Source organism: Periplaneta americana, chromosome 4, assembly GCF_040183065.1.
Source record: "Periplaneta americana isolate PAMFEO1 chromosome 4, P.americana_PAMFEO1_priV1, whole genome shotgun sequence".
Taxonomy (NCBI): domain Eukaryota; kingdom Metazoa; phylum Arthropoda; class Insecta; order Blattodea; family Blattidae; genus Periplaneta; species Periplaneta americana.
Genome location: NC_091120.1, coordinates 142,463,414 through 142,477,010, shown reverse-complemented (window position 1 = coordinate 142,477,010; position 13,597 = coordinate 142,463,414).

Sequence of the window (13,597 nt, the reverse complement as noted above, 5' to 3'; positions counted from 1 at the left end):
CACATAGATCTTCGAAACATTACTGTAATTTTGTATAGCAGTTCATAAATTTCAATATTATTGGCAGATTGGCGTATAAATATTCTGTCACTTTTATAGGTATTGGCAAAAGCATCACAAACTAGTTCTTTCCAATAAATATTCTTTATATTGGAGTAGTATGAAACGAACATCTTGCCATAAGACCAGTATTATTACGCAGGGTTGCCGAGAAGGGGGGGGGGCAAAGGGGGCGAGTGCATATGGGCCCGTCAGTTTAAGTGAGTCTGATTACTTTTTAATATCATGAATAATTATTCGAAGATACATACGGGGTACTATAAAATTTTGTAAGAACATTTGTTACATAAATTTGACATATTAACTCAACAATAGTAGAATTAATACAAATTACCACTTCATATGTAAATATTTGACTTTTATATAATAGAACATCGGTTTCCCGCATTAACGTTCACCGACACGACAATCGAGGGCCCGACATTTGCCTGAACTATCTTCCCGTCACTTGTACCAAACACGTTCAATTATTTATTGGCTTATCCTTTTTAACTACCAACCCTCCGCTGGCCCACCGCAATATGTTAGTGGACTCTCCCAAACCGAAGTCGAAGGATACGTTTCCTTTTCAGTACATTGCATGTTCCGTCTCAAAACTTTCGTCTTTTCGTTCTCGTTTGTGTAGCAAATTCTGTTTATTAGTATTACCGGTTATAGTTTAACTGCACAACGGACAAGTACAGGCATAAGTCGGGAGCTGAGAAGCACAAGGAGAGACAGAAAAAATTTGAAGATATTAATAAGGGTGCTAAACTGAGTGAAAAATATTATGGAGACATTAACAATGAGATCAGAGATGAGCCGAAAAATTTAAAATCAATTCATGTTTCTAATTTAGGGCCAACCCCACTGAAACCTATGAATCTCCTAAATAGTCTGAGGGAATTAAAACTGGACAGTTTATTTCCAAATATTTGTATAACCATTACAATATTCTATAAAATTCTTGTGACAGTTGCTGATGCTGAAAGATCCTTCGGCAAAATGAAGAAAATAAAAAATGTATTCAGATAAACAATGTGTCAAGAACGACTGAGTAACCTTGGCTCCTTAGTATGGAGAGCGATCTTGCTAGGTCTTTAAATTTTGATGATATAATTGATGATTTTGCATCGGTGAAGTCAAGGAGAGTTGTTTGTTGATGTCGGACTGCAAGTTAGAAATTACAGGTGTTTAGGAATAATGTTTTATGAATAGAATATATTGCGCTAATGTGAAGTTTTGCTAAAAGTTTTCAATGTAATAAAAGTGTATATTTTTAAGTTCGTATCTGTGTATGGGGTTATCTCTTATTTATTTTGCAAATATTTATTATGGTTAGAATAACTGGTAACTTGTAATTGTTAATTTTTTCAAGGGGGGTCCGAGTACAATATTGCATAGGGGCCCATAAATTCTGTTGGTGGCCCTGTTATTACGTATACGAGTATGTGCATTAAGCTTTGAGGAAATTATTCATTAAGTATAATAGTAACTAAGCTTTGAGGAAATTATTCATTAAGTATAATAGTAACTTTAGATACTAATCTCGTAATCAGTTTTCATAAATTAAAACTTAGTAATTTACCAACACTCATTGAAGGCAACTCTCCCTCACATTTAGATATATGGGTCAGTTTGTTAGCTTCCTCAGAACTTTGTTTTTTTGCACTTGGTCAGTTTTCATTTTGACTGTATCAATTACAGACAGCAAAAGAATAATCCCAGGATTCAATATTCATTGTTCACTAACCAATATTTAGTATGCAATATAAAGTTCTCTAGAAAAAAATACCTCTACATATTCTATACTTAGATCTCAGTACCGGTATAAAATATTCAGTACAATGTGTTCATCAGATGATTACAATAGAGCAATTCCACGAAAATGTCATACTGAGGTGAATTTCTTGAAATTGATGTAGGACTATTTTTGTTGAAGAAATATGTTTCTTTATACTTTAAATTGCCTTATTTCGTAAGATAATGTTTAAAATACTCTTTCTTTCAGTCTGTAACTTGCTGCAGATCTTGTCATATTCCAAACACTTAAAAAAACACGTATAGATACATATGTTTCGTGTCTCAATTTGGACGTGTAAATTTGTTTTATTTCGAGCCGTCTTTTTAGTATACTATATTTTGGTCTTTCCTTGAAGTAAATATGAAATTATTTGAAGTATCCTAAGATCCTAAATAACTTAAAATCATTATAATTATTTGTACTGTAAGTTACGGTCAGTCCGTCACAATAAACATACAAAAACTCTTCTACACAGCACAATAATTGACAGATTAAAATTTCCTTTGGTATTCTGCGTTATTACTACATCACCAATAAAAAAGTATTAGAACATTTTCTTCTAAAGTGATTTCGTTTTCCTCGACGGCATTGTGAGTGACTGACATGTCGCTCTCTCAGCTGTTACGCTGTTCATTCTCACAGCGTACTTAGTTACTTGGAAGGCCTAGGTGAAGTTACACGTGAATTGGTGTTAAGTGTGCAGTAATTACACCTGAAAAGAGCAAAATGAGATCCAGGCAGCTCATTGGAGCAATGAGCAGGTCTCAGTATTTACTGCTGTTGCCTGGTTTAAACAGGAAGGTGACAGGGAAGTTCAGAAGAAATCCTCTGCATTAGTGTCAGATTATGTAGCACACGACAAATATCCAGTGGATATTTGTCTACGAAAAGTGTTTTCGGAAATTTTGGCGATTCTTCCGAACATTGAGGTGGTAAAAATATTTTCATATAAAGCTGCGAGTCATTTTAAACAGAAGTATACATTGAGCAATGTGACATTGCTTGCTCGCATATTTGGATTTAACATAGAATGGAACTTCTTTCAGTTATATCATGACAAAGGGGCTGTGGATGTGATTGCAGGCCAAGTAAAAAGGATGGCATGGATGGCTGCGAAATCGGAGAAGATACAAAGCGCTACAGAATTTTGTAACATTGTGAGCAATAAAAAATTCCAAATTATTGTTCAAGAGGTAACACAGATTGAGGTAGGCGAAGGAAAGAAGTATCTCGAAAAACGATTTGAACATCTTGCACCTATTCCGTCAACTCATGGAGTTCATTACGTGAAAGTGTTAGATCTCTATGTCATAGAATATGCACAACCGTCTTGTGAACAATCAGTGCGAAAGATCCACAGGTTCCGAGTGTGAAAAGAAAATAAAGTTTGTTCAGATAACAAGTGACATATTGACAGTGTTCCTGCAGTACATACTTGTTACACTAAATAAGTGAGTCAACGAGTGCAGTGCAATGCTTCTACGTGTTTAATTCCAATGGTTCAAACTCAATATAAAAATAGAACTCATCATTCTAATCTATTATTATGAACATAATATATAACAGCCATAGGCATGGGAAATATAAACTGTGATCTGCGTCACCTTATCGTAATCGATAAGGAGGTCAGTGCCAGAGTGTTAGGAACGCGCTTGAATAATGTAACATACTGTCTTACGCTGGGGAGTTGATGCCATATAGAGTGATAAAAGCTGTCAAGGTTGCTGTGACACTCTTATAGTCCTAAAATTAAACACCAATCCGTATGGCTGGTATATACAGTATTTAATCACAAAGAAAGAACTATATATGTTATTAAGTAGGCCTATGTAATACTTGTAACTGCATTATTTTCTGTCATTTAAGATGCATGGTTAAGCAAACTAATTTTTATATTCTGGAAAACATATTACTCATTTAAATTAATCGTTATGTTAATTTACTACTTATCAAGTTTCATATTATTTTGTAATATTTACGATTCCGTAAGTGCAACTTTATTTTAAAATTCAGAGATGTCAGTCAGTTACAGAATGAGGTCAGTCAGTTACACATCACTTTTTCGGCCATAACTCCATTACTAATCGTGGTTTGGAGGTTGTTTTCAACTTAAACTGAAGATTACAATTTCCTTTCCGAACTATATTTTGCAAAATTGTATCAGGAATGACAATTCAGAGAAATCTGTGGAGAACAATGTTCACCCGAAGAGAGAGTTGACATTTATGTCAGTCAGTTACACACACTTTGGACGTAAATAAATAGTATACTTTTTCTATTAAAGACGTTTATTTTTATATGTATCTTAAGTGTACACTTTCATCTATCAAATCCTGCGGTGAAACAGTCTAATTTCAACCCATTATACAATTTAGGCAGACATTTTGCTGTCAAAGTGTGCTGTAAATGTCAGTCAGTTACACGTGGAATTGCTCAATATATCTCACTAATTACTCCATAAAATGTTACTGCTTCAAGTTTCTGATACACAGACTCTTAAAAGCGTCACTCCATTGCAGCTCAAATAAGTGGCTACAAGTACTACTACTGTATGCAATAAAATGGCTATGATTTATAGTTGGTAAAATTGGTATTGCAGAACATTAAGCCTGTTATGCTGAAAGAAGTGAGTGTATCTTACCTGATAAAACTCCTTCCCGTTATTATAATGTAGTCATCCCACTGTCTGGCGGTCCAGCCTTCATGCATCTGAAGGAAACAACCCAAATGAATGCTCTGGCCACTTCACTATACTGCTGTCACACACCCCTCTGGTGCAGCAATCTACAAAAACAAATTTGTTATTGAGAAAATACAATTTAATTAAATAAAAAGGTAGTACTTACTTATGGCTTTTAAGGAACCCAGAAGTTCATTGCCGCCCTCACATAAGCCCGCCATTGGTCCTTATCCTGAGCAAGATTAATCCAGTCTCTATCCTATCTCCCTCAAATCCATTTGAATATTATTTTCCCATCTAGTCTCGGCCTACCCAAAGGTTTTTACCCCTCCAACCTCCCAATTAAAGTCTATGCATTTCTGGATTCGTCCGTACATGCTACATGCCCTGCCCATCTCAAACATCTGGATTTAATGTTCCTAATTACGTCAGGTGAAGAATACAATGCGTGCAGTTCTGCATTGTGTAACATTTCCCATTTTCCTGTAATTTCATCCATCTTAGCCCCAAATATTTTCCTAAGAAACTTATTCTCAAACATCCTTAATCTCTGTTCCTCTCTCAAAGGAAGAGTTCAAGTTATAAAAACAGAACATTAAGCCTTAGTATAGTGGTAAAAAAATGGCTGGCTGGAATCTTCTAAGACTCAAAAAAATGAATTTCCGCATATGCAGGAAGATTTCATCTGAGTTTACAAGAGAATATGTTTTAAATGATTATGTCTTAATACATTTTACAATCTAAATATTCCTAATTTTCAATAATCCAACATTCGATATTGTAAAAAAGCTGAACAGTCGTTCAAAATATCAATACACTGGCTGTTGTACTTGGTTCGAAATGCAACACTACAGAGTGGCTAAGAGACAGAGTTTTGGCTCTGTAATCTTTTCGTCATTAGTTCGAATCAGTATTGTGACAGAATTACTTCATTCTATTTTTTAGTATATCTATTAATATAATCGTATTTATTCATTTTACCTACGAACCTTCTAAACGTACCATATTTATGTCAGTTATAATGCAGCAAATGGATTTTGGTTTTGCGAACTGAGTTCAGTACCAGTACATGAATTATTGTCTGTAATGTTTCCTACAACTTAATATGATTTAATTTACATAATTAAATAGTGAAATAACACTAAGCTGCCGTAAGCACGATTTCTTTTTTAAATTTATGTCTTTAAACGTTTATTGTGTAGTAGCAGGATTCATATCATAATGATGAAAAGCATGAACTAAAACACGTTGGATTTTTTAAGGGTAAGTTAGGTAATGTGCCTTGTAGGCACTGACGTAGGAAAGTAAGAAATATACCCGTACAGGATGAACCATAAGTAATGTCATTAATTTCAAGGGGTTATTCTTTGAGATGTTTCAAACAAAAAAGTTTAATACAATTTTGCTCATTTTTACTTCCTTTTCGAGAAAAAAATTATTTCATATGAAACATTTCATAGTGTATTTTGGGAAAACTATTGAATTAATTCTCGATATGCTCAGTCAATTTAAGAGAGCAGCGTATTATGATGATAAGTGATTGAAAAAATACACAACAACTGCTTTTAAGGGCAATTTGATTTCTTGTATGTAAGTTTACGAGTTACTACTTTAAAAATTGAAGTGGGAGAGGACTATTTCTATTGGCTGAAGAAAATGCTTTTAGTACGACAAACGCAGATTTTTTGAATCACTAATTAGATTTGTATAATGTAAAATAAGCTTTTCTTGTTGTCTATGTTGACCGAATACATAAGTAAAATGAAATCGAAGAGTTTAAAATTATTATTATTAATTTAGTTCGTTTTTTTACAGAATATTTAATTAATATTAAATCGAACAGTTTAAAAATAATATTTTTAATTTAGTTCCTTTAATGTAGAATAAGCCTATCGTATTTTTTCCCCCTTTACAGTTTATATGTTTTAAAATTTTGTTTTTATAACGTGACATAAGCATCATTATTGTTAACTTTCTCTAGAATATTCAATTGAAATGCAGGAGTAGAAATATGTCTTGATTTTTTTCAAGTTGTTCTGAAATAAGTGTATCTTATTGTCTGCGTTTTCTGAACATTTAATTAAAATTAGGTTGTAGAGTTTATTTTAAATTTTCCAAGATTTTATTTAACGTGAAAATAGCGGTGTTCATTCTCTGTTCTCTAACACAGATTAAACACAGAAATTAAATGGTATATCATCTGATTTTTCCAGTTTAAAAACAATGTACGGTACATGACAATGACCTTTAACTTCCCTGTTCACTACAAGCCAAGTGAAGGGGTTGTTCAGAGCAACACAGCCTTACATGCACTCCCTGCTGATTATACAGCATTCCACGACCTCGTAACTCACGTATTTTAAAATGCACGTTTTTCTGGAAAACTATTCAAAATACAGCAAAATGTATTCGGCTTTTTTGTTGCCACTTACTAAAGGAATCATCCAGCAGAATTAATGATATCACGGTTCACCCCGTGTGTGTGTCTATATATATTATATATATACTAGTGGCTTGAGCAGCAAATGCTGCAATCTAAGTTCATTAGACGTTCGAATAAAAATTTTTCAAATTTATTTTCAATGAAGAATAACAGACATTTTGAAAGTTATTTGCTTCCATAATAATGAAACATACTCCTTATGAATGTTTTTTTAATGCCAAGTACTTTTTCTTGAACCTATCGACCTTCAGTTTTTGAGTTTCAACGCGAAAACGCAAGTAATAATGTCAGGACGATCAGTGGATTTTTCATGTGGAAGTAAAGTAATAGCTGTTTCAGGTCATTGTGGATTATAGCTGAAAGTAGAAAAAGTCAGGTTTGCTATGCTTCTGAACAATAGACATAGCATCTTGGTATAGCTGCTGCATGTAGAGCTTGAAATGTAGAGGGTAAAATCATTTTATCCTGCTAAGAGACCTTGCTGAAATGATCGGGAGACTACAAAATTTTGTAGCCCTCTTATTTTATCAGTAATACGTTTTGGTCTTTCCTTAGGAACTGTAATTTTTGCGCTCTCTCGAGCCAATACTGAAGATAATGATGCATATAAATATATACAACACACCACCATTAAGTTATGAAAAAGACCCAACCCCACTTGATTAACCACTTCCCTTATTATCCCAAGTTAACTCGGGTTGCTAACATGTGTCAAAATTTATTAACCCGAGTTAACTCGTTTGAGTACCATTGTCTATTTCATAGTGATTTTTTAAGTATGTAAGAAAATTAGTGATGTACAGTGATTCTGCAATATAAATGACCTCTTTACGAAAATAAAAAAATATGACACTTTTTTTCACAAAACTGGTAAAATATATAGTAAGGGAAGAGGTTAATAACTAAAAATATTTGATTTTTAATAACAACATTATTATCTTATGTAAGTTTTGCAGTTTATACTATATAGCCGCCACTCTGTAAATTATAGAAACGAAGATCTAATTTAAGATATTCTCTACATCTACTTATATAACACCAAAACGTTTCACTTTCGTATCATCAATACAGCATTAATATGTGTAATTAATTACAAATAGTCACATCATGGCATTAACTATAATAATATTTAATTTGTAATGGTAATAATGTCATCAAACCACCTCAAGTTTTGTAGATTTTAATATCCAATACACAGCTGTACTCAGAAAATTACACACCCCAGAATCAGAGCTGCAAATTATTTTTAGTAAGTCTTGAAGTTTTTAATAACTAATTGAATTTTAGCTCTAATATGTCAGCAATCCTGCAGGTCATGGCCTTCGTGTAACAGCCTATTGTTTATTGTAGTGTGTGTGTTTTTTTTTTTTTTTTTTTTTTTGAAATTCAATTAGTTCTCAAAACTGACGAAAGCTGGATTTTGGAAAATGGGAAAGTTATGTCGGAAAACTAACGCTTCACAGAAAGTTACTATTTTTCTGAAAATCCTTGGATGCCAAGCTTCAAAATAACGGGTCATTCATTAAAATCCGTTCAGCCGTTTTCCCGTAATTTCCATTACCAGTTCAAATTTTATATATATATATATAAACTAATCGTGGCACAAAACAAAACATCATCTTCTAACTGAAATAAAAACCGTTCAAAACAACATAAAGAAAACACATTTTTAGTTGGAAGTTCATCTATCATGCAATTGTGTGACTTCCCACAATCCCTGGGACATGAACCATACTACAGCTCTATTTGAAATTAAATTTGATCTTTCTGTCAGGGCATAGTAAGTATTCTGAATTAGCTGCCATAATTCATCAGTGATCCGACCATTTTTTCTTGGGATGACTGTACAACAGCAGCAGCAGCAGCAACAACAACAACAACAACAATAATAATAATAATAATAATAATAACAAGAATGTACTATTAAGAGGACTGTTTTTGACTACAATTAATTGGTATACTACATATAGAGTGACCTGTGAGTAATGTTATTAATTTCAGAGGAGCTTCCTTTTCGAGATAAAAATTCTTTTATGTGAAACATTTCATAGCATGTTTTGGAAAGTCATTGATCTAATTCCCAATATCGTCAGTCACTTTAAGAGAGCAGTGTATTATGACAATAAATTATTGAAAGAATTTTAGTTTTCTCCTTTAAATATGCAAAAATTTGATCCGAACAAATGTAACATTTCACAATTCCTTTTCAAAACGAAAAGTTACATTTGTTCGGATCAAATTTATGCAATTTTAATGACGAAACCAAAATTCTTTCGATCGTTTATTATCATAATACACTGTTCTCTTAAATTGATTGAGCATATTGGGAATGAAATCAATGGCTTTCCCAAAGCATACCATGAAATGTTTCATATAAAACAATTTTTATCTTGAAAAAGAATAAAAAACGAGCAAAATTGTATTAAGCTTTTTGTTTGAAATATCTCAAAGAATAACTCCCTAAAACTAATGACATTACTTACAGTTCACCCTGTATATATAAAGCACATGAGGATATCCCATCAATGTTGCTATTGTTATTTATCCAACTGTGTGAAGGCCGGTTACACACTATACTGAGAAATGTGTAATCTGACATGTGTGCCGAGAAATTCGTGAAATCGAAAGCACTGTTTTAAATGGAACGTCACACACTACAGTGAGTCTCTCGTTCACCTCACACGAGGTAAACACATTTCTCACTCTGATCGCTAGCCCAGCGAATTTTTCAAGACACATTCGATCTCTGTCAACGATTACACACAGATATCAGGAAAATATTTTTCAGCTGTTTTAAATTCAGAAAAGATAGCAAAATTGTTCGAATATGTCAGGTTGGCCATTGAAATTTTTCGGTGTCATACAAATAAGTATGACACACGAGACGATGACTATAATAATAGTAAATTGAAGACCTCGCCGGAATGTGAAGCACAGGAACGCCATTTCATAATTTCAATTAAGAAACATGCCAAACGAATTATCTTTGCACCAAAAAGCGGAAGATCCCTGGACCAAAAATACACAAATTCAATCTTCTAACACGATTTTTTTGTTTGAATACTTTCGTTTTATAGTTTATTTCAGCTATTTTAAAAAGGTAATAAGTGGCGTTCCTGTAATTCACAATTACCAAAGGAATGTAACATAAAATTATGAAAATATGTGATGTAGGTAGGAAAAGAAATTTTAAAGCATTTATTTTATAACAATAAATTATTGAACTCAATGGCTGAATAAACTTTTATCCCTGTTTAGTGAAATGATTGTGATAGTAAATATAGCATTAATGAAATATATGCTCCTGAAATAATTTTCCTTTCCACTGAAACATGAATTTACAGTTCTGTTGGTTATGTCCTTATTCCGGAGAGGTATTCAAATAAAAGAAGAATTCTGGAAGCAGATATCAACCAATTTAATCAGACATTAATTAGGTTAGGTTTCTGATTTGCAATGCCAATCAAATGAAATGCCAATGAAATTATGACTTCATTATCACATAATACTTAACAATGAAAAAATATGATTTTATATTAGATATTAATGTTCGTGCTGGAACTATTGCGTCATGTTGATAATTTTGCCAAATATTTTGGGTGTCATGAAAGAAGCTCCATCACCTCCTGTATTATGAACACACTGTCATAGTTACTGAAGGCCGTGAAAAAAAATTGAAAAACACATAGTTCCAGAGCCACTTTCGCATCAAAGAGTCTGTCAAATACACTTATTGCAGTTTTATGCAATATAAATCTTTTTCTTTTCATGCCAATGAAGTAACAATCAAAACTGAACTTCTCAAAGAAAATAAACATAAGTTATATTTCATTAATTCATGTTTTGCATCACGAAATTATTTAAACTACTTACCTTTTTAGTGTTATTAAACTGTTGGTTGTTTGATCCACTGCTAAATTTTTATTAAGAAATTGGATGATTTATAAGGTTCAAACTATAGGCTACAACATAATTAACATACAAAAAACACAATTATTTTTATATTAACATTTTATTTATATTATTCTGAGAATATGAATATTTCATTTTTATCTGTACAATGAACTGCATTTACAATACTGTACCATTTGTATAGAGTCCGAGGATTAGGAAGAGCTGTATCAAATTCTTTAACAAAGTTAAAGGGGAAAAAAAAATTAATTGTTACCGGTACGTTTTCATCACACTGTTTCTTTTGCTTCTTACCATTAACCTTTCATATGTCTCTTGAGAAGAGATACAAAAGTCTTTGAAATGGAACGTGACATATCACAAAACTCGTATTCAAACAAGGTTTTCTGTTTCACAGTTTCCAACACATGTTTCAAATCACCCATTGATTTCACCACTCGCCATTTATACTGTTGCAATGTCTATTCTCTTTTTATACACAAAACTATCCTTTCCTTAACTTCCTTATTCTTCTTCGACACAACCCGAATTTCATTTTCAGTATCAGCTTCCAATGACATAATGGAGGTCCCAACTTAGTCTACAACTGTCACAGTAGAGAGAAGGAGAGAAAGATTTCAGCAAACTTCCATTTTACTTTTCTTCTTTCCTGAAAATAATAATTCATATAACATAACAAGTCTACTTTATACACAGTAGCAAATAGATATACCAATATTATTATGGTTAACTATCAGTGTAATGCTCTTCTAACTTTTATACAGACAACCAGTGTACGAAATGACAGCCACTTCAGGGTGCAAATATATACAGCAAGCCCCCTTTTTGATACACATATGATAAAGTCGTATGATCCATATCCTCCTCCCTGAAGTGACTGGAAAAAATTGTGCTGCAATGACAACACGAGGTGTCCGAACACCTTTAACCTCAGGATCCTTTGGAAAGTTGTAATACAAGTTAAATTTAAATATTAATAAACTACAGACGACTCCGGATATTGACGTATATAATGTCATTAGTCTCTCATACATACCTATGACAGGTTATTCCAGGTAAGTTCTTGGACTCCTTATTTCCTCTGCCATATAGCACACCGGATCGACATATTTAAATTTATCAAAATATTACTAAAAAAATTTAAAACAACACAACTACACCATGAAAATATGATAGGTTAAATTAAGATGGCTACCACGCGACACTGGCAACTATTTTCTATTCTGTACTCTTTGGTTCGATTACACATTTCTCGGCGCTGTATGGACAATGCTATCTCGCCTCGCTCGCGCATTTCTCGGCACACATTTCACATTACACATCTCTTGGTATAGTGTGTAACCGACCCAAATATCTTTAGAAATGGAATTACTTCACAAATGTAATTTTCTAGGGGACACCTCAACTTTTGTACTCGCTGGCTGCTGTTATTTCATAGCGATATGCACTTTACAGCAATATCTCAACTTCTATCTATTTACTAATCCCTCGTTATATTGATATACTGTACATCTAATCTGTGATATTAATGTTACGATGCGAGTTCAGATTAGCGAGATAGAACTTAGACATATAATTCACTATCGCGTATTCTTTCCCGTATATCTTACTTACTTACTGGCTTTTAAGGAACCCGGAGGTTCATTGCTGCCCTCACATAAGCCCTCCATTGGTCCCTATCCTGAGCAAAATTAATCCATTCTCTATCATCATATCCCACATCCCTCAAATCCATTTTAATATTATCTTCCCATCTACATCTCGGCCTCCCTAAAGGTATTTTTCCCTCCGGCCTCCCAACTAACACTCTACATGCATTTCTGGATTCACCCATACGTGCTACATGCCCTGCCCATCTCAAACGTCTGGATTTAATGTTCCTAATTATGTCAGGTGAAGAATACAATGCATGCAGTTCTGTGTTGTGTAACTTTCTCCATTCTCCTGTAACTTCATCCCTCTTAGCCCCAAATATTTTCCTAAGAATCTTATTCTCAAACACCCGTAGTCTCTGTTCCTCTCTCAAAGTGAGAGTCCAAGTTTCACAACCATACAGAACAATCAGTAATATAACTGTTTTATAAATTTTAACTTTCAGATTTTTCGACAGCAGAGTGGATGATAAAAGTTTCTCAACCGAATAATAATAGGCATTTCCCATATTTATTCTGTGTTTAATTTCCTTCCGAGTATCATTTACATTTGTTACTGTTGCTCCCAGATATTTGAACTTCTCCACCTCTTCAAAAGATAAATTTTCAATTTTTATATTTCCATTTCGTACAATATTCTGGTCACGAGACATAATCATATACTTTGTCTTTTCGGGATTTACTTCCAAACCTATCTCTTTACTTGCTTCCAGTAAAATTCTCGTGTTTTCCCTAATCGTTTGTGGATTTTCTCCTAACATATTCACGTCATCCGCATAGACAAGCAGCTGATGTAACCTGTTCAATTCCAAACCCTCTCTGTTATCCTGGACTTTCCTAATGGCATACTCTAGAGCAAAGTTAAAAAGTAAAGGTGATAGTGCATCTCCTTGCTTTAGCCCACAGTGAATTGGAAACGCATCTGACAGAAACTGACCTATACGAACTCTGCTGTACATTTCACTGAGACACATTTTAATTAATCGAACTAGTTTCTTGGGAATACCAAATTCAATAAGAATATCATATAAAACTTCTCTCTTAACCGAGTATTCTTTCCTGTATTA